We start from the raw sequence: 20,549 nt of genomic DNA, 5'->3' as shown, positions 1-20,549 counted from the left end.
AGTTTGAAAACAAGCGGGAAGGACGTATCTACACACTGTAAAACTGTCACACACGCAGAATGAAAACTGTATTTTTACAAAAATAGTGTGCAATTCTTTTGGAGTGACCCTCGTAATGTACCGGGTGATCAAAAAGTCAGTATAAATTTGAAAACTTAATAAACCACGTAATAATGTAGATAGGTAAAAATTGACACACATGCTTGGAATGACATGGGGTTCTATTAGAACCAAAAAAAAGTATTGCTAGACGCGTGAAAGATCTCTTGCGCTCGTCGTTTGGTGATGATCGTGTGCTCATCCGCCACTTGTGTCATGCTTGGCCTCTCACGTCTCCAGACCTCAGTCTGTGCGATTATTGGCTTTGGGGTTACCTGAAGTCGCAAGTGTATCGTGATCGACCGACATCTCTAGGGATGCTGAAAGATAACATCCGACGTCAGTGCCTCACCATAACTCCGGACATGCTTTACAGTGCTGATCACCACATTATTCCTCGACTACAGCTATTGTTGAGGAATGGTGGTGGACATATTGAGTATTTCATGTAAAGAACGTCATCTTTGCTTTGTCTTACTTTGTTACGCTGATTATTGCTATTCTGATCAGATGAAGCGTCATCTGTCGGACATTTTTTGAACGTTTGTATTTTTTTGCTTCTAATAAAACCCCATGTCATTCCAAGCATGTGTGTCGATTTGTACCTCTCTATCTATATTATTCCGTGATTTATTCAGCTTTCAAATTTATACTGACTTTTTGATCACCCGGTACATGTCAGGCTAGTTAATGTGAACCATGTTAACGTCGCCGTGGAGCTCGCGGCCCGCGCGCAGCCCCTCCAGCAGACAGGAAGTATCCCTGTTTACGACGGCCTTTTTGCGCGCCTGCCGGCCTCCGGTGTCAGCTAGCGCCGAGCGCCGCTCTCTTGTTTACGGCGCAGCGCGATGTCGCCGTGTTTACGCGTGGCGGCGACCGGCGCTCGCCGTGAGGTCCAGGTGAGCGCGCTGGCTCCTGCAGCCAGCCAGACACGGCCCGGCAAGTCTGCCGTGGCGGCGGCGGCCGGCCGCGGACTATTTCTAGAGATGAACAGATCGAGGCGCCGGCTTTTTCACGGCGCTGGGATCACCCCGCCGCGCCGAACACCGCTTCCGAGCCCTACTTTGCATTTCTTGCACTACTTGCAAAAGCATACAGAGTCGCTCCTAACTGATCGCCCCTGCAGTTGTGCTTGGGTAGCTCAATCGGTAGACCACTTGCCCGCGAAAGGCAAAGGTCCCGAGTTCGAGTCTCGGCCCGGCACATAGTTTTAATCTGCCCGCAAGTTTCATATCAGCGCACACTCCGCTGCAGAGTGAAAATCTCATTCTGGAAACACTCAGCCATTTTTATTTTCTCGTGCCACCGTTTCGAGGGCTAAAATCCTAAATGCTCATCTTCATCTGGATTTTGCAACGGTATTTCTTTTCTCGGTGTAATCATTTGTCTCTTAACCCCCATTTCGGTACAAGTAAATTGTTGTGTCTCACTTCTTACGGTAATAGGGAATTGTAGTTAAACTTGATAAACAATAAAAATGCTGCCGGCCGGTGTGGCCGAGCGGTTCTAGGCGCTACAGTGTGGAACCGCGCGACCGCAATGGTCGCAGGTTCGAATCCTGCCTCGGGCATGGATGTGTGTGATGTCCTTAGGTTAGTTAGATTTAAGTAGTTCTAAGTTCTAGGGGACTGATGACCTCAGATGTTAAGTCCCATAGTGCTCAGAGCCATTTTTTTTTTAAATGCTGCTTATAAGACTTTCCCGCAAAAACAACACATTTGTAAGATGTGTTGCGTGTTGTCTTCTGCCTCGAGATCTTCGTCCAACGAAGGATTTTTTTTTTCTGACGGAGCTCTAGCGCGGGTGGCTGGCGTTGTCAGAGGGGAGGGTGAAAGTTTGACGATGCCAGACACTCATGCTAGCGACACGTCAGCCGAAAATCCCGAGGCAGAAGCCAACGGGAAATAAGTCAACAAGTGGCCACAAAAGCCTCAAAATGTCGTACACACACGTCTCTGTGAACAGCCCAAATATTAAAAAAAAACTCAATTTGCGAATCAAAGCTACAGACAACATGCATACATGTTGACTTGAGTATAATAAATGAAAAGCACTAGTTTGCTTTTGTTCTACAATATTACTTTTATTGTGTTAGCCGGTTTTCGGCTTACAAGGCCATCTTCAGACATTTACTGAGTATTGTCACCAAAGAAGTTACGATGTTTGCAAACAACATTGGAAGAGAAGTAACACGTCTAGACTGAAGCAGAAACACACAGTAAGTAACATCTTTGACGGTGTGGTGGTAATGCAATGAAAAAGTAAAAAAATTGAACAGTAAATAAATAAAGATGGACTAGACAGGAAAAACTTTAACACATAATAGGAACAGCATGCCTACATAAGTTTCTATTAATAAACAAAACTGATAAAATAAAATAAAATTAGTGCTTGACAAGGCTACATCAGGAGGTATAAAACATGGAGAGTTATACACAAACCAATTAAAAGAATTTTCTGAGTATGCCGTTAGGAGGCCACTGCAATTGTGGCCGAAACGTTGGTTTCTCCAGTACAGTTCATAACATTACGACCGGGTACCATACCTTGAACACTTTTACAAGAACTGACTGGCCACGGAAACCTGCCCAATTCTATACATATATGTGCCTATATATTTAGAGCTTTTTCGTATATACATAGTCTAATTAGAGAAAACTATATACATAGTTTTCAACACATTCATTTATTAATCAATCCGTTTGATGGTGTGGGCAATGGATTGATTTTTGTAAATTCGACTAGTAGAGAACACATGATAGTAAAAATTACTGAATGTCGTCTAGTATTCTTTGAAGCTCCTTACGTATACTAGACGACACATAATAACTTTCTTGCCACCTATTGTGACGCGATTGGCAAAGATCGCGGAAATAGAGATTCCTCTGACAACAAACATTGACTCTCATACGAGTCAAGACAACCTTGAAATTGACAGTGTACAGCGCTTTTACTTGCGAAAAGCGGAAATAAATACCTGGCACATCAGAACTGACGTTTGAAAAATTCGTAGCAGTATAAAAAAAAGTGTATGTTTGGACTTTACTGTTGTAACCTGCTTTAAAACCTAATACTATTCTAAAAAAAATTCAGCGTTAGTAACGAGAAGCCGAGTGTATTGCTTCCAATGAAGCCAGAATTGAATTTCATCAGAACAGGACAGTATCCTTAAATGAAGGTCTTCCTATATTGGATTTATAAAGGAGAATCGTCCCTAAAATAAATACGGACATTTCTAAGCGCATGCTGAGACAGGCTTATCAACAGACGAAGGTTCGGTATCCTACTACCTTGACGGCGATGCTTGCCCCCTTCCGCTGCACTTTAGACTCCAATTACACTTGTTCTGCTGCACATTAGAGTGAAGTTAAACTTATTCCACACTTACCATTCACAGACAATTTTGTCGTCGATACAGGAGTCTGGCGAGGAAAGCCACCGAGTCAGTGTGATCTTTTCTAAATCCAATAATATTCTAGCGTGAAAAGACAGGTACGGGCCCCAATTCAGTCCCAAGAGTAAGCTAAATGTGCTAGTACAATGTATTTTTTCTTCTAATGGCGTTAAATTCGATTCCCACTTGTGCCGCAACCGGACTGGCTTGCGTATTCAATTTTTTCTTTTGTGTTTGGGATCACTCAGTCAGTGAAAGATTTTTCGCATTGGGTATCCGTCTCAAATAGCAAATAAAATGTATCACACCATTCTGCTCTTTGATTATTGTACAGATCCCTTAGTAGTCTAGATAAGCGGTCACCGGTTAACAACTATGCGTGAAACTACTTCTATCTGTTGTGCAGTGATGTACTAAACAGGAAGTCTCCTCTCAGAGTTAATAACGTCACTAGCTATCTTATTGTGATAGCTGCAGCGTTCGTTTTCAATAGATGTTGATAGAGCGTTGACAGGGCCGCACTCGCCTCTGACTACATTTGCGTCCACTCAAGTCCGCCTGCGGCCTCTTGTCCCGCTTTCTTCGTCTGTTGTTCCCTCTAAGTGCAAGTGATGAGAGTGCGTTCACACAGGGAACTTTCAGATGCGGCGACTGAACTTTCTTTGAGAATCGGAATCTCCAAAAGCACACATTTTTTCTCCTAATTCGTTTCCTCGGTGGAAGGTAGCATCCCAGAGTGTACTAAAATTTCGTTTCGCAGTCACCGTGCAACACTCGCTCTCTTTCGGGATTGCTGCTGACATCAGCAAACTAAATTATTGTCGTGTAGTACGCCTTTAAGAGATAATGTGTTGAGTTCCAGAAAGGCACTATCGCCCTGCAGCGGAGTGTGAACTGAAATGGATGTCTCGAGGAACGAAAAGTTTCAGATTGGATCTCCCTCGTGGAGGGATCCATCAGTTGAGCTATCCGAGCACGTCTCAGGTCACGATGCAAAACGTTAATCGACCAGTAGCGTCCCTGTACTTTTCCCGGATACGAAGATGCTGTCGACTGTGTTTTGTGACACTGCCATCCTTAGGGACAAAAGATGTGAAGAATTTCCTCTTCTGGGTTTTAGTAGAGCAAGGAGAACGTGTGTGGAGTTTAGCAAAGTATAACGGTACCAAGAGAGCCCGGTGCGGCAACACAGAGTATTGCTGGCTTGTTAAAGTAATTGCCTGGCGAGTAGCACTGATTTGGATTCTTGGCTGTATTAGTGCTTACCTGGATTGGTGCCATAATCTGCATGTGGAGGTGTCTAATGGTTGTGAATTGAAATGGAGAAGAGTGAGGAATATTGAGCTTCCTTAGACGGTTAATGCGATACTGTATTCGTAGCGAACGAGGGATTTATTTGGTACGGTAACTAGAGCTCTCCCGCGTACAATACTTGTGCTGTGTTGATAAAAGTCCAGCACTTTGTGGTTTAACCCCTGCAGGCCTGAATTTTCCTCTGGAGGAAGGAAAATTTTTCTTTATGTGGTAATGCTCTTTGGTGATTTTTTAATGCTTTTAGATGCAAAATTTATACAGAAATATGTACCCATTTTCAAAATATACTTTACACACTTGATTTCATTTTATAGACTAAAATAACTAATTATGAAATATTATCTATTTTAATAAATAAAATGATCATTCAATAACTCCCATGCAAAATAAGTTAACAGTATTCAATTATACAGTGGAATATAGCAAACCAACCACATCCGTGTATTCTGGTCACGGACAGTGACTTGCTGATTATTCATAGTGGTGCCTAACGGTTGGCAGTGCTTGCGCATAATGAAAGGACTGATCATTCACAAATGTACCTCAGGTATCCAACGAGGGAAATATTCCTGTAGCAGCTAAGACCCAGTGAAAGTTAATGTACACAATTCTAGCCCTAGGGTCTGAAAGGGTTAAGTTAATGGTGGATTAGAAGTGCACAAATAATTCACTTTATGAATCACAACGCCTATGAACTTGGTGTTGTCGAGTAATTGTCTATATTCTGTGCTGCCTAATATTGTTCTAATATCGCCTTAGTCTTTCTGAATTTCACAGTATTGCCTACATTTGTTGGTCTGATACGGCAAATGCTATTGTGTGGGGGGGGAAAAGTGTTGTGAGTCTGAAAACTAGTACTACTTTTTGGCATAAGGACACAGAAATTTGTGAATGATGCTGCTAGCAGATACTGTGTGTTGTGTGTGTACGGCACGGCATTACGTAAAGGTAGTATTGTTGTGTGAGTGGTTAACCGATCGTGAACACCGTCGTATGAGTAGTCTGATAAGTGAAATCGAGAATGGCGAAATCCTTGTTAATTCTGACTTTCTAATTATCTTGTAACTTGGGACTCGCAGTGACTATTAGTTGTAAGCCCTTTACTTTCGAAATGTTAATTATTGATCTTTTCAGATTGTGTAAAGAAATGTCTGACTTACGAGGTGTTGGATGGACATTGGATCCCCATTAAATGTATGGCTTTGGAATGGTGACTGTTAACAACACGCGGACTGGAGAACTAAAACGATTCGAAGACTGGATGCATAAGTGGAGGATCGGGCCAAAGTCAGCAAAGACACAAACTTTACTCTTTAGACACAGAAACTTGACCAAAAAGCGAGAACAGAACGACGACATGCAACTAACCTTCTGGAACACGCCACCAATACTTGCCAACACTGCCAAGTTACCTTGGCGTGTTCCTAGACAAACATGTGAACTGGCTCACACATCGAAACTACCTCCCTAACAAGACCAGGAAACACCATAGACTAATAAAACAATTACAAGGTCGTCTCCACGGTTGCAGCTTGGAAACTGCTATACATACGTACAAAACATTTGTAAGACCTGTCCTGGAATATGTCAGCGCCCCGCTGCGAGGTATTCCACACACGGTAGCAGAGCGACTGTACAGAATGGAAAGACGACTCCTCCAAAACATCACAAAACTCTCGACAATAACGCCTAGCAACGACGTGTACGGAATAGTGAATGTTGAAACACTTACGACAAGACTGACAAAACTACTCGCAAACTACGGAAAACGAATACTAACACAAAGACCGGACATGAAAAACGTAATAACGAGAAGACCCCAAACACACCGACTACCAAAGTATGTAACCTGTCTTCTATGTTTACAGTACACATCAACTAAACTCCAACATAAAAGCGTACAAATTCTTTATACAAAATGCAGCCTACATCTTTAATATGTGAAAACTGTAAATGATCAGTTAAGCCATGGAAAAAACTGTGTAATTTAATATGAATATGAAAAACTATGTATTGCAATTATCCAAATGTATAGATTGTTAATGATTAATCCAAGTGTACTCAGAACGTCGTAAGCACCTTTCATGCAAGCACATCAAAATTGTAATAAATAAATAAATAAAATTGTAAAGAACCACCTCTAGCTAAAAATTGCGATGCAAGCACTAGGATAACCCGCTCTCCCCTTTAAGGGGAGGGAACGAATTGTGTGGGCTGCTTGATTGTGTTGACCGGTGTTTCTGCCATAGGAAACTACCGTACGTGGACTGAGCCGTGTATTTTAGGATAGTGTAAACCATTGTCATTGCATTTGATTGTGCCTAAAGCTTTGATCATTTACTTGCGTTCAAGATGCGTAAATCGTGTCTTAAAAATTTATTGTTAATAATTATGGATTACTAATGGAATTTGTGGAAATGATTCGCCTGTGATTCAAAAAAGAAAAGTTTACCTTTATCAAAGTGTCGCAAGAATTTAGAAATTTTGCATTGGGTTATTGTCATGTAAATTTGTTCTTGTGAATGTTTTTAAATGCGGCGGTTTGGAAGTAATCGACTCTCAGGCCTCGCTCCACAGCCCATACGGTATATAAATAAAAAGGAAATTATTTTTTCATCCATAATGCATTTTACTCTTTAGGAAAATGTTTGTGGTACATGCACCTTAGGGTTTTTTCGATAATTTTTGAGAGCTGCATCTAACTGATTTTGATGGACTAATATTTGATTTCTGTACTTCACGTACCATAAAAACAAAAAATACAAAAATCCGATGGCCATCTGGATTACTTGTCAGAGTAAGTAATTGACAGGATCATGCCGACGCTGTATTGTTTGCAAATCTCGAGCCGGTGACTCACGTTTCTTATGACAAAGAGTGAAATTCGTTCCATTCTGTTAGACGGAACTCGGAATGATGTAGCACAGTTGACAATTGCGAATAGACTCACCCAAGGCATCCGAACGGGACGGATCTCTCCATCCGCTTTTGAAAAACAACAATCACTCGGAATGATTCTGCGAAATTGAGAACGGCGAATTCACCTGCCAAAGTCATTCACTCGGTTGGAAACCACTCACCTGCAGCACTTGAAGATTTTTTTTTCCCTCTCCATGGGTTTCCGACTGGTTGATGCACCCCGCCACGATTTTCACTCCTGTGCCAGTGGTATCTCAGACCAAGAGAAGTGTAAGGCGGTTCAAATCCGAGTCCGACGAAACTCGTTCCAGGCAAATGCCAAGATAGTTCCTTTGACAGCGCTCGGCCGATTTCCTTCACCACCCTTGAAACCAACTGAGCCTGTGTCCTATTTCTAACGACATTGATGGCGACGGGACGTCAAACCCTAATCTTCCTGCCTTCGTAATCTCAGTGTACCTCTTACATTCAGGAAATGACAAACAAGCACATATTATCACGTTAGAACCTTCGTAAGTTTTTGCTTTTTTACTTGATGTGTATATTTGTGCTTGAGGTGTGACGCACGGGTCTTTAGAAAATTGATTTTCATTGTTGCTAGCGTAGTGTAAGTAGTGCGCTGGTGTACATGGTACGAAAATACTTGCTAGCGAGCTCTGTCATCAAGTACTACTCTGAAGCCTTACTTGTTCTGATAGCCATTTTCAACCTTGCTGCGCTGTTTACCGTTTTGTACATGTGTGCCAACGCCGCACACGCACCGAAACCGTTACTGCGTGCTAATCCTCATACCGCTTACGGACAATCAGAGTAATAACTGCGGCAGTATGGCGCTCGGTTTTTTAAAGTACAGGTGTGTGTGTGTGGGAGGCGGGGGGGGGGGGGATAATTGTAAATGGGCGTGGTGGTACATACATGACAGCTCTCACACACGCATAAATTTTACTATAATTGGAAGAAATAATATAAACTGCCATCTTACAAAGCGTTCGAACGTTTAGTGTGTTCCTCTGTGTTTTTCGCCCTTACATGACGAGAGTGCAAAAGTCAGAATAACTGGAAAATGAACCAAATCATTGACAAGCAGCGCGAAGAACATACATCAGCAATGTTCCTCTAAGGAAGGTGGGAAAAGAATTTAGGAAACGTATGCAGGAAAGTGATCAGGTACAAAACAAACATGGTGCTCGTTCGCTCACATAAACATGGGAATCAATGCTTAACTACGACTTGTTTGCAAAGATTTTTTAAAATATAAATTTGAAATGATTGTTTACAATATCAAAATGTTTATAATCACGTAACATTTTGACTCTCCCATCCGAGAGATACGCAAGACGAAATACGTTAGACTGGAATGTTAGTTAATGCCAAATGAAATCATCTTTTACCTTAAGTTGGTTCAGAAATTCGTTCATTGATGTGGAGTACGCTGTTGTGTTCTTTCCACGCCACGACGACTTCATAGCTTCGTAGAGCACCGTTAACGTAGCAGCGAATACGTCTCAGCAAAAAGCGACTGTTGAGGTGACGAAGCAATTTATTAAACCTGCACCCATTAGTCTGCACACAGTATATGCTTTTTAAGGACATTTGAATAAAAGTGGAGAAATTTAAAGCACGAAACAAGTAGTCGTTTTATGGAGATAAGTTAGTGTGGCCCGATTTCGGGAAGTGCGTATAAGCTGAAGGATTCTCACGTTCACTGAGTTGTAATCTGCGACTAGTAATACGGGAAGAACGCCAGCACTAACGGCTGAAGCCAAATCAAAAGACGTTAAAATACGGAGCCGTGTCTGGAGCAGATACGCCTCCCAACAAGGTCTTTTAGAACTCTGCACTTGTCTGCAATCGATGCGTCAATTTAAACGAGCCTAAACACAAGAGAAGCAATACCGTGTAGCAGACAGTTATGGCCAGCAGATCCACAAAAGTCAAAAACGACGCATTACTCGGAAAAATAGTAAACATTTGTTTGAAACACAAGAGCCATATTTCCCAAAATTGAAATCGCTGTGTTGTACGTTCTTCCGATACCTGTCATTGAAATGCAGGAGTGGAGTTTGAGTCAATTATGTAGATGCAGTGCTACAGTTTTCAAATATAACATGCCAGTCTACTTATATAAGACAGCTTTTGATCAGTATATCGTATCGGTTTTAACGTACGTGTGTGAAACTTGGACTTTAAAATGAATTTTTCAAAAGGAAGCTCATAACTACTCGGAGAGCTATGGAAAGGTCAATGTTAGGTCTCACTAAGATAGATCGACAGAAAAGTAAAGATATTTGAGCAATAACAGGAGTATAAGATATTATAGAACGGTTTAAGACTAAAATGGCAGTGGGCAGGACGTATTGCACGAACGTAGGATGGAAGACAAAATCAGTTTTAGAGTGGAGTCCCAGAGAAAAACAAAGACCACCAGGGGGACCACCTGATCGCTGGGATACGGAACTCAGGAAAGTTGCGGGCTTCAACTGGCTGAAGACAGCAGTGGACAGAGATGCATGGAAAAACCTCTTAAAATGTATTTAATAACTTAAAGAGGCTGCATCTTGTATAGATTGAATTAGCTGAACAATAAATAAATGTAGATGTGGACAGAAGAGCGGAATGGAACAGGGAAAAATCTAAGTAATTTCATCATTCTAGCTGTTCATGTTGTACTAATCCAGTGCAGATACACTGAAAATAATTTAGCAGGTCCACATTTTGGTTTTTTATGTGCGAATACTGTTCTATTCCGCTTTGTTGTAATAATTTCATTGTAACTTGACATTTGTGCTTCAATAGGAAGAACGGACAACACGGCAACTTATATGTCGGGAAATGCGACTCCGTAAGTACTACAGGTGTTAAGTTAATGTCGAATTTTTTGCCTCATTTATGATATTTGAGAGTCGGACGTGTTACACGCTACCGTTTCTTCAGCGACATACACTTCTACAGTCTATAACAATTACATCAACGTATTTTTAAATAATTTTATTCAGTTTTAGCTGTCCGAACAAGGCTAGTAACTAGCGAGATGTGCTGCTGAGCCGGCCGAGGTGGCCGAGCGGTTCTAGGCGCTACAGCCTGGATCCGCGCGACCACTACGGTCGCAGGTTCGAATCATGCCTCGGGCATGGATGTGTGTGATGTCCTTAGGTTAGTTAGGTTTAAGTAGTTCTAAGTTCTAGGGGACTCATGACCTCAGAAGTTCAGTCCCATAGTGCTCAGAGCCATTTGAACCATTTTTGTGCTGCTGAAGCGCCGACGCACGTCGTCTCCCACTGCCCTTCCCTGTACACGCAGAAAGAGAGAGGACAAGCAAGATAGGCGGAAGACACAAAGGAGAAAAACCTTCACGAGAGGGGTTGCCGTAACATCCTGGAAGTTGACTGTCGTACGTGGAAAAAGACTCGGAAAGAAACGTGTAATGTGCGTGAAACGCATTTATGGCTCAAGGGCTACATACGCATGAAAGTTGGTGTCGATCAAATGCTCACAAATAATGTGCGGTTATCTCTAAAGACGAAAAACAAAACAAGGAACGTTGCAGAAAGAGGAAAGCGAGTGGATGCTAAATATAAAAATTTCACTTACAAGGTGACCCAGAAGTACGCTAACATTTGAAAATTCAGTAGTTCACGGTATAATGTAGGTAGAGCGTTAAAAATTGACACACATGCTTGAAATGACATGGGGCTTTATTGAAACCGAAGAAGGTGCACAGAATGACCAGCAGATGGCACTTCATATGATACGAAAGGAATATTTAGCGTAACAACTGGTTTTATCAAATACGAGTTCTTTATAACAAACGCGCAGCATGTCGGCCGTAATTCATTTACATGAACATCTACAAAGATACTTCGCAATCCACCGTACAGTGCGTGACGAAGGACATCTGTACCACTATTAGTCATTTCCTTTCTTGTTCCAAATAGAGCGAGGGAAAAACGACTATCTATATGCCTCCGTATGAGCTGTAATTTCTCTATCTTGTCTTCGTGATCCTTACGGGCAGTATATGTTGTCGGCAGTAGAATCGTTCGACAGTCAGCTTCAGATGCCGGTTCTCTAAATTTTCCCAATAGTGTTTCTCGAAAATAACTTCGCCTTCTCTCCAGGGATTCCCGTTTGAGTTCCCGAAGCATCTCCGTAACACGTAAGTGTTCTTCAAAGACACCAGTAACAAATCTAGCAGCCCACATCTGAATTGCTTCGATGTCTTCCTTCAGTCCGACCTGGTACTTATTCCAAACACTCGAACAGTACTCAAGATTAGGTCGCACTAGCGCGCTATACTCGTATGCTGTCTCCTTTACAGATAAACCACATGTTCCTAGAATTCTCCCAATGAACCGAAGACGACTATTCTCCTTTCCTACTAAAATCCGCATATGCTCGCTCCATTTCATATCGCTTTGCAACGTGACTGTGTCAAGTAGGGCACTAGTAACATTGCATCCGAACATTAAAGGTTTGATCTTCGTACTAATCCGCATTAACGTACATTTTACCACATTTAGAACTACCTGCCATTTATCACGGCCAACTGGAAATTTTGTATAAGTTTTCTTGTATCTTCGTACAGTCACTCAACTTCGACAGTTTACTGTACACCACGGCATCATCAGGGAACAACCGCAGATTACTGCTCACCCTGTCCGCCAAATCATTTGTGTATACAGAGAACAACAGCGGTCCTATCAGATATCCCTGGGGCACTTCTGACGATACTCTTATCTCTTATGAACACTCGCGGTCTTGGACATACTGAGTCCCATAAAGAAGTCTTCGAGCCACCCACATATCTATGAACTTATTCCATGTGATTATACCTTCGTTAACAGTCTGCAATGGGACACAGTGCTAAAGGCGTTCCGGAAATCTAGAAATGTCGAATTTGCCTGTTGCCCTTGATGATAGTTCGCAGTATATCATATGAGAAAAGGGCAAGCTGACTTTCGCACTAGCGCTACTTTCTGAATCCACGCTGATCCGTGGACATAAGCTTCTCAGTCTCATCAATATCTGCATATGGACGACAATATTGTGAACAACACTGTACAGCATATCAGTAGGTATGGTGAGTAATTGCCGTTGGATGTTGCCTTTTAACATCTCTAATGATGTCGGACGATCGCGGTAGACTTGACACCCCAGATAAAACCAAAGAAACACACGGATTGAGGTTCGGGGACCTGGGACGTCAAGAATGAGGGGAGTGGCGGTCAGCACGCGATCCTCACCAGACGATGTGTGCAAGAGATCTTCCCGACCTGTAACGATAGAGGGTCAGGCGCCACCCTCTATAAAAGTCGTACTTTTTTTATTTATTTATTTCGGCTTTCGGTTTCATGACCATACACTCATTTATGTACCAAGTTCAGTGCAGTTACAGCAAAAGAAATATAAATTTTATAAAATTAGTGTGTGTACACTGCGCAAGTTGTATCTTCCACAGGTGTTTATGAGTCAGGATAAAGTCGACACGGCAAGTGATCCGTGACAGCCGGTAGCACTGTTGCCAGCTTTTAACTGCGAAGCGCTAACGTCTGCAGGTGTAAACAGTATTCGTCCAAAGAGGCGTGACAACACTGAAGCGTTGCCATAGAGACGTTTACAAAATCACGTTACGTTATTGGTTGAGGTAGGCCCGCCAAGCTGTCGCGCCCAGTCCACAACTGTTGGGGATGAACTTATTAATGCCGACTCAACTATAGGGATTATGCGATTATGTAACGTATCGGCGTACCTCACTCCTCACGCGTACGGTTTGAAAAGCAGCATCCGATATTTCCTCGAAGAAAAAGGGTCGGATCACGATTGTTGTGGTAAAGCCACACCCCACCATGACTTTCACCGTGACGTTCTCGTCATGCAACAAGGGTTCAACTACAGTTCTAGGATTTTCGGTAGCCCAGTTCTACAGCTGTGGGTGTTGACAGATCGTCGGAGTATGAGATAGGCTTCGTCGATCCACAACACGTTAGACAACCATTCACTGTCTACTCCCATTTATTGAAGTGCTCACACCGAAAATGTTCTTCGCCTCACAAAATCGTTGGCTAACAGTTCATAACGACGCTCGATTTTGCACGGATAATATTTCGAGGGTACGCCTAGTGCTCTCCAAACAGTACTGCGCGGAATGCCGGTGCGACGTGAGACTTAAAGAGCGCTGACTTCACGATGCGGAGACGAACCTGCTAAAGTCGCCATTTCTTCCTGAACGGCTCGAGCAGCAGTAGCACTTGGGTTCGGTCGCCCACTTTTCGCGGCCGATCGTCTAAACAAGCCGTGGCTACGAACTTCATGATCATTGGAATGAAATTTTCACTTTGCAGTCACTTTCGAGTCTCGGTCCTGCACACAGTTTTAATCTGCCAGGAAGTTTCCTAATCATTTTTCTTCACAGCGACACTTGCCGTAGGACTTTCACATGTTCGAATGTCGTTTTTACGGCGATAGGATCGTAAAGCTGCAGTAACGGGTTCTCTATTTTGATAACAAGACTTCACTAACAGTGCCAGCTCTGGTGCAGGCAACATCGCCCGATTGGTGGCGCATCTGGATCCCTCTCGCACTACAGCTCATTTTAAACACGATTATCATATGGTGTCACTGACGTCTTGCTGTGCAGCGCCATCTGCTGGCTAGTTTTTTCAATAAAATCTAATAAAACTCCATGTATTTCTAGGCATGTGTGCCAATTTTTACCCCTCTACCTATTATTCCGTGAATTAGTGCATTTATAGATGTTAACCGACTTTCAGGTCACCCTGTATACTCCAGTGTTTTGTTATTTAGGAAGCAGCTGAAGTGTGTGAATGTATTTTTGAAACGCAGCTCTGACATGGGCAGTGAGAAAATGAGATACGACAAAAACTGAAACATTTCAAAAGGAGGACGTTAGAGAAGAGGGACATTATTCGGGGATACCATCGCAGAAAGTGACTAAATGGCGGTCAGCACCAGTTGCAAACTTTTTTTGGAACCAGAGCCGTTGAATACTGCACAGTTATCGTAGGCGAGAGGGGAGTAAACTTCGGGTGTAGAGAATATATCCGTAACATTTATATCGAGATACACTGAAGAGCCAAAGATACTGGTACACCTGCCTAATATCATGTAGGGGCCCCTGCAAGCACGCAGAAGTGCCGCAACACGATGTGGCATGGACTCGACTAATGTCTGAAGTAGTGTTGGGGGAATTGACCCCATGAATCCTGCAGGGCAGTCCACAAATCCGTAAGAGTACAAGGGGGTGGAGATCTCTTCTGAATAGCAAGTTGCAAGGCATCCCAGATACGCTCAATAATGTTCATGTCTGGGGCGTTTGGTGGCCAGCAGAAGTGATTAAAGCCAACGGAGTGTTCCTGGAGCCACTATGTAGCAATTATGGACGTGTGGAGTGTCACATTGTCCTGCTGGATCTGCCCAAGTCCGTTGGAATGCACAATGGACATGAATGGGTGCAGGTGGTCAGACAGGATGCTTGCGTACGTGTCACCTGCCACAGTCGTATCTAGACGTATCAGGGGTCCCATATCACTCCAACTGCATATGCCCCACACCATCACACAGCCTCCACCAGACTGAATAGCCTCTGCTGACATGCAGGGTCCATGGATTCATGAAGTCGTCTCCATACGCGTACACGTCCGTCCTCTCAATACAATTTTAAAGGAGACTCGTCCGACCAGACAACATGTTTCCACTCATCAACAGTCCAGTGTCGGTGTTGACGGGCCCAGGCGATACGTAAAGCTTTCTGTCGTGCAGTCATCAAGGGTACACCAGTGGGCCTTCGGCTTCGAAAGTCCATATCAATGATGTTTCGTTGAATGGTTCGCACGCTGACACTTGTTGATGGTCCAGCACTGAAATCTACAGCACTTTGCGGAAGGGTTGCACTTCTGTCACGTTGAACAATTCTCTTCAGTCGTCTTTAGTCCCGTTCTTGCAGGATATTTTCCCGACCGTAGCGATGTCGGAGATTTAATATTTTACCGGATTTCTGATATTCACAGTACACTCGTGTAATGGTTCTAAGGGAAAATCTCCACTTCATCGCTACGTCGCAGATGCCGTGCCCCATCACTCGTGCGCCGATCATAACACCAATTTCAAACCCACTTCAATCTTGATAATGTGACATTGTAGCAGCAGTAACCGATCTAACAACTACGCCAAACAATTTTTGTCTTATATAGGCGTTGCCGACCGCACCATCGTCGTGTGCCTGTTTACATACCTCTGTATTTGAATACGCATGCCTATACCAGTTGCTTTGGCGCTTCATTGTAGTAGACAATAGGTAAGAAAAAAATTAAATGCAATAACTATATGATGATGATGATACAGTTAAGCCAACCCACCATGCGGATATGTTTTAAAGGATCTCTGCTTGGATATGCAAAAATTGTTAGTTACAGTATAATGGCTGATAATCTTTTTCAGAGTTTAACTAGGCCAAACTTATAAATAATAATTTTCATATTGCGTATTATAAATATAAAATAAGGTTATTATTATTCGTGTTTCTCATAAATACTTAAGATTGAGTGTGCTTTGTAAAAATTTCCGTAGAAAATGAATTTAAAGACTATTTTAGGAGATAATGAAGTGAAGATATAAAAAGTTTCATCTGTTTTTCTGGAGTCTTAATCAAAAATTAGGTGCGATTAGAAAATTTTAATGTCTCTCAGAGCGACTGGCTGATTCCTTCACGTCATTGACAAAAAAATGGCTCTGAGCACTATGGGACTTAACTTCTGAGGTCATCAGTCCCCTAGAACAGAGAACTACTTAAACCTAACTAACTTAAGGACATCACATAAATCCATGCCCGAGGCAGGATGCGAACCTGCGACCGTAGCAGTCGCGCGGTTCCAGACAGTAGCGCCTAGAACCCCTCGGTCACTCCGGCCGGCCCGTCAGTGACTCCCAGCCAATTATTGGAATCATTGTTTTGCACTTTTGGCTACTTGTTTGCCACTTTAGTTTCGTGTTTTAAGTAATTCTATAATTTTTAAATTTGAACTGTAATTTTGTCTTACATAATTTTGTATTATTTTATAGTATTCGTTTCGTAACAAAAACAGGCAGTCATTTCGTTACAAAAGCAGGCGACTAATTACCCAGACACTATGTACCCTAAATATCAACCAGTTGAATCCATCTATCCATCAGGAAGATGCACTACAGTAACCAGTTTTTAAACGTGCAGTTACTGTAAAATGCCGTCAACTGATCACTACCTTCGCGTTTCGTGAAGCGTGTAAACGTTACCCGTACTATCAGTCGAATAATCGTATGTACATGCTTGATAGGTGTGCGTTACACGTATGTCTAATATTTAGACGGACGATAATCGTGTTTCTTTTCCTATGGGTAGCGTAGATGTTTGATAATACTGTAATTTGAGCCTTCAAGGTTTATTATGTCTATCTGAACACATGAAAATTCCTAATGTCGAACTACAGTTTCCGACTGCAGCAATTTATGACTATTGTGCATTATCTTGCAATACGTTGCTATTGAATTATTAGCACGAATTTTGGAGTTATGGCACCATCACCTTTGTATTTAAAGTTGTTTGTCGATGTTTTCTGGAATTGCAGTTGCTGGATGACTATTTACAATTTATGGCAAAATTATGTTTCGCTTGTTTCCTTTCTAATAACACATATGAAAAATTTAGTAATTTATATAGTCCCGTTCATTCTGTGGCTGAAATGAACAATTGTTGCGGATTAAAACCGTGTACCGGATCGAGATACAAAACTAGATTTCATTTGGAAAGGAATACTTTTCTCATCATACTTACCTTTCAGGATGCTAAATTACTTGATCAGGAGAACAGTCGGTGAAATTTTGCGCACAGAAGAGTAGTAGGAACACAGTATGGCTTGCAGATTGACTTGTTTGGATGGCTCAGAGGTACGGTAATCCCTTCAAATGCTGAGGGCCGTTACTTCTCCTTCCACGGTATTTCGTCAAAGGAGCTCTGCACTGTACCGACTCTGATTCGTGTTTTTCTTCTTGCCTCTGTTCCATTCTTCACTTGCGTAACGGGTCGTCGGATCGCCTCGCTCGAAGGAAAAAGAAAATTAGGGGGCAGGGCAGGAGCGAGTTCGCGAAGACCTTGGGCGCACTCATTACCGATAACTGCTTAGTTCGACGTCCTGCACAAAAAGTAGGTTTTGAAAAATCTCCCATGACCGCCAGGAAAGGATACAAGGTGGAGATAAAGGATCAGGCCTGTTTCTTCAAGCGTCTAAATGCGAGTTTAACGAGCCGTCATGACATTGAGGAAATGAGGTATTTGTGTGCTCTGTCACTTCCGCTCGGAACACTCTGTGAACTGTTCGCACCGATCGTCGATCATTACAACAGAAACGGCAAGAAAGATCTTAAAGTGAAAAACAACTTGGTCTTCGACGTAAGTTTTTGGTTATTAGTCGATTGTCTACCATAACTGAAAAAAATACATTACGCGTAATGATACTACCATAAGCAGCAAATAGTATACAAATATCGAAGAAATTAATTGGTTGTACAAAATATACGAAGTAATACACATTCGTAGAACACTAAAATAAACAAATTTAACAAAATTAGATCGCTGGAAAACGAGCCTGCAACTCGAATCGTGGGACGCAAAACCAGCAAATAGCGAAACAAGTGACCAAATTTCGACAGCGCACGTGACGATGGCAACACATGTGATCGCCAAAACATGTGCTGGCTGGAAGCTAAGGACTGGCAGTACACACGTGGATTGTACGATCAAGGTAAGTCGTTCCCATATGAACAGCAGATTTTAAAAAAGTCATTTTGTATCGACTGAGCAGTATCTTTCAACGTTGTTTTTGCATTATGTGTAATTATACGTTCTGTTACACAACAAACGGAACCAACTCACCACTTAATCAGATCGTAAGCCTGTAAAGGTTGCAAAGAAATGTTAAGAGGTTAGAATGGACCACCTGGTGGCAAGAACGGATCTCATTATTAATGAAATAAGCCTGGTTTTCGATACTCTGAGACTAAATGACACAGACCATAAGCAACAGGAAGTGAAGTGGTCTTGATTTGGAAATTCGAAGGAGAAAGAGAAGTCGAACGTAGATCGCGGAAGCTAAATACACTATGTGATCAAAAGTACCCGGACACCTGACTAAAATGACTTAAAGTTCGTTGCGGCCTCCATCGGTAATGGTGGAATTCAATATGGTGTTAGCCCTTCCTTAGCCTTGATAACAGCTTCCACTCTCGCAGGCATACGTTCAATCAGGTGCTGGAAGGTTTCTTGGGGAATGGAAGCCCATTCTTCACGGAGTGCTGCTCTGAGGAGAGGTATCGATGTCGGTCGGTGAGGCCTGGCACGAAGTCGGCGTTCCAAAACACCCTAAAGGTGTTCTGTAGAATTCAGGTCAGGACTCTGTGCCAGCCAGTCCATTGCAGAAATGTTGTTGTCGGGTAACCACTCCGCCACAAGCCGTTCATTATGTTTAGATGCTCGATCATGTTGCAAGATGCAATCGCCATCCGCAAATAGTTCTCCAACAATGGGAAGCAAGAAGGTGCTTAAAACATCAATGTAGGCCTGTGCTGTGATAGTGCAACGCAAAACAACAAGGGGTGCAAGCCCCCTCCATGAAAAACACGACCACACCATCACACCACCGTCTCCGAATTTTACTGTTGGCGCTAGACAAGCTGGCAGATGACGTTCACCGGGCATTCGCCATTCCCTCACCCTGCCATCGGATCACCAAAGTGTGTACCGTGATTCGTCACTCCACACAGCATTTTTCCACTGTTCAATCGTCCAATGTTTACGCTCCTTACACCAAGCGAGGCGTCGTTTGGCATTTACCTGTGTGATGTGTAGCTTATGAGCAGCCGCTCTACCATGAAATCCAAGTTTTCTCACCTCCCACCTAACTGTCATAGTACTTGAAGTGGATCCTGATGCAGTTTGGAATTCCTGTGAGATGGTCTGGATAGATATCTGCCTATTACACATTACTACCCTCTTCGAATGTCGGCGGTCTCTGTCAGTCAACAGACGAGGTCGGCCTGTACGCTTTTGTGCTATACGTGTCCCTTCACGTTTCCAATTCACTATCACAACGGAAACAGTGGACCTAGGGATGTTTTAGAGTGTGGAAATCTCGTGTACAGACGTACAAGACAAGTGACACTTGATCACCTGACCATGTTCGAAGCCCGTGAGTTCCACAGAGCGCCCCATTCTGCTCTCTCACTGTGTCTAATGACTATTGAGGTCGCTAATATGGAGTACCTTTCAGTATGTGGCAAAACACAATGCACCTAATATGAAAAACGTATGTTTTTGGGGTTGTCCGGATACTTTTGATCACATAGCGTATGTTCACGGAGCCGATGATGCCGTCGATGTTGTGTGTGACATTACACCGAGAAGTTTGATTACAAACGATGACCAGTGGATTTGTATCGACTTCTGCGTCAGCTTCCTCGTACAATACGTGTAAAGGCGCTTGGTTATGGACTTACACCAAGAACGGAACTGAGAAGTAGCCGCACTTTATTTGCTGAAGAAATTCTCCGCCGAAGCACTCCGGACCGTGCAGAGTGCAGAACGACATACGCTTTGGCGGTCTGAAGGCCTTGGACGTGGGAATACCGGACGAGCGTTTCTTACACGAGCGTTGAGGCCTAAGAAATTTTGGTGTAGAGAGCTGTCCTTCGGCCTACCACGGTAAGACTGAAGAACCATAGATGCCGGAGCCTATCAGGTATTGCTGGACTCCTTTTGTCTGTCTCCCATTCTACG

The 20,549-nt window shown here is 42.9% G+C and overlaps 1 protein-coding gene across 3 annotated transcripts in view; it reads left to right on the top strand.

The window, feature by feature from the left end:
- The window catches only part of LOC126475006 (tyrosine-protein phosphatase 10D), a 338,696-nt gene that overhangs the window by 27,931 nt on the left and 290,216 nt on the right, over positions 1–20,549 (top strand). The window lies entirely within an intron of this gene.

The sequence above is a fragment of the Schistocerca serialis genome, chromosome 4 (assembly GCF_023864345.2).
Source record: "Schistocerca serialis cubense isolate TAMUIC-IGC-003099 chromosome 4, iqSchSeri2.2, whole genome shotgun sequence".
Classification (NCBI taxonomy): Eukaryota; Metazoa; Arthropoda; class Insecta; order Orthoptera; family Acrididae; genus Schistocerca; species Schistocerca serialis.
Note: the sequence above shows the minus strand (reverse complement) of the source record. Positions and strands in the feature narration are given on the sequence as shown.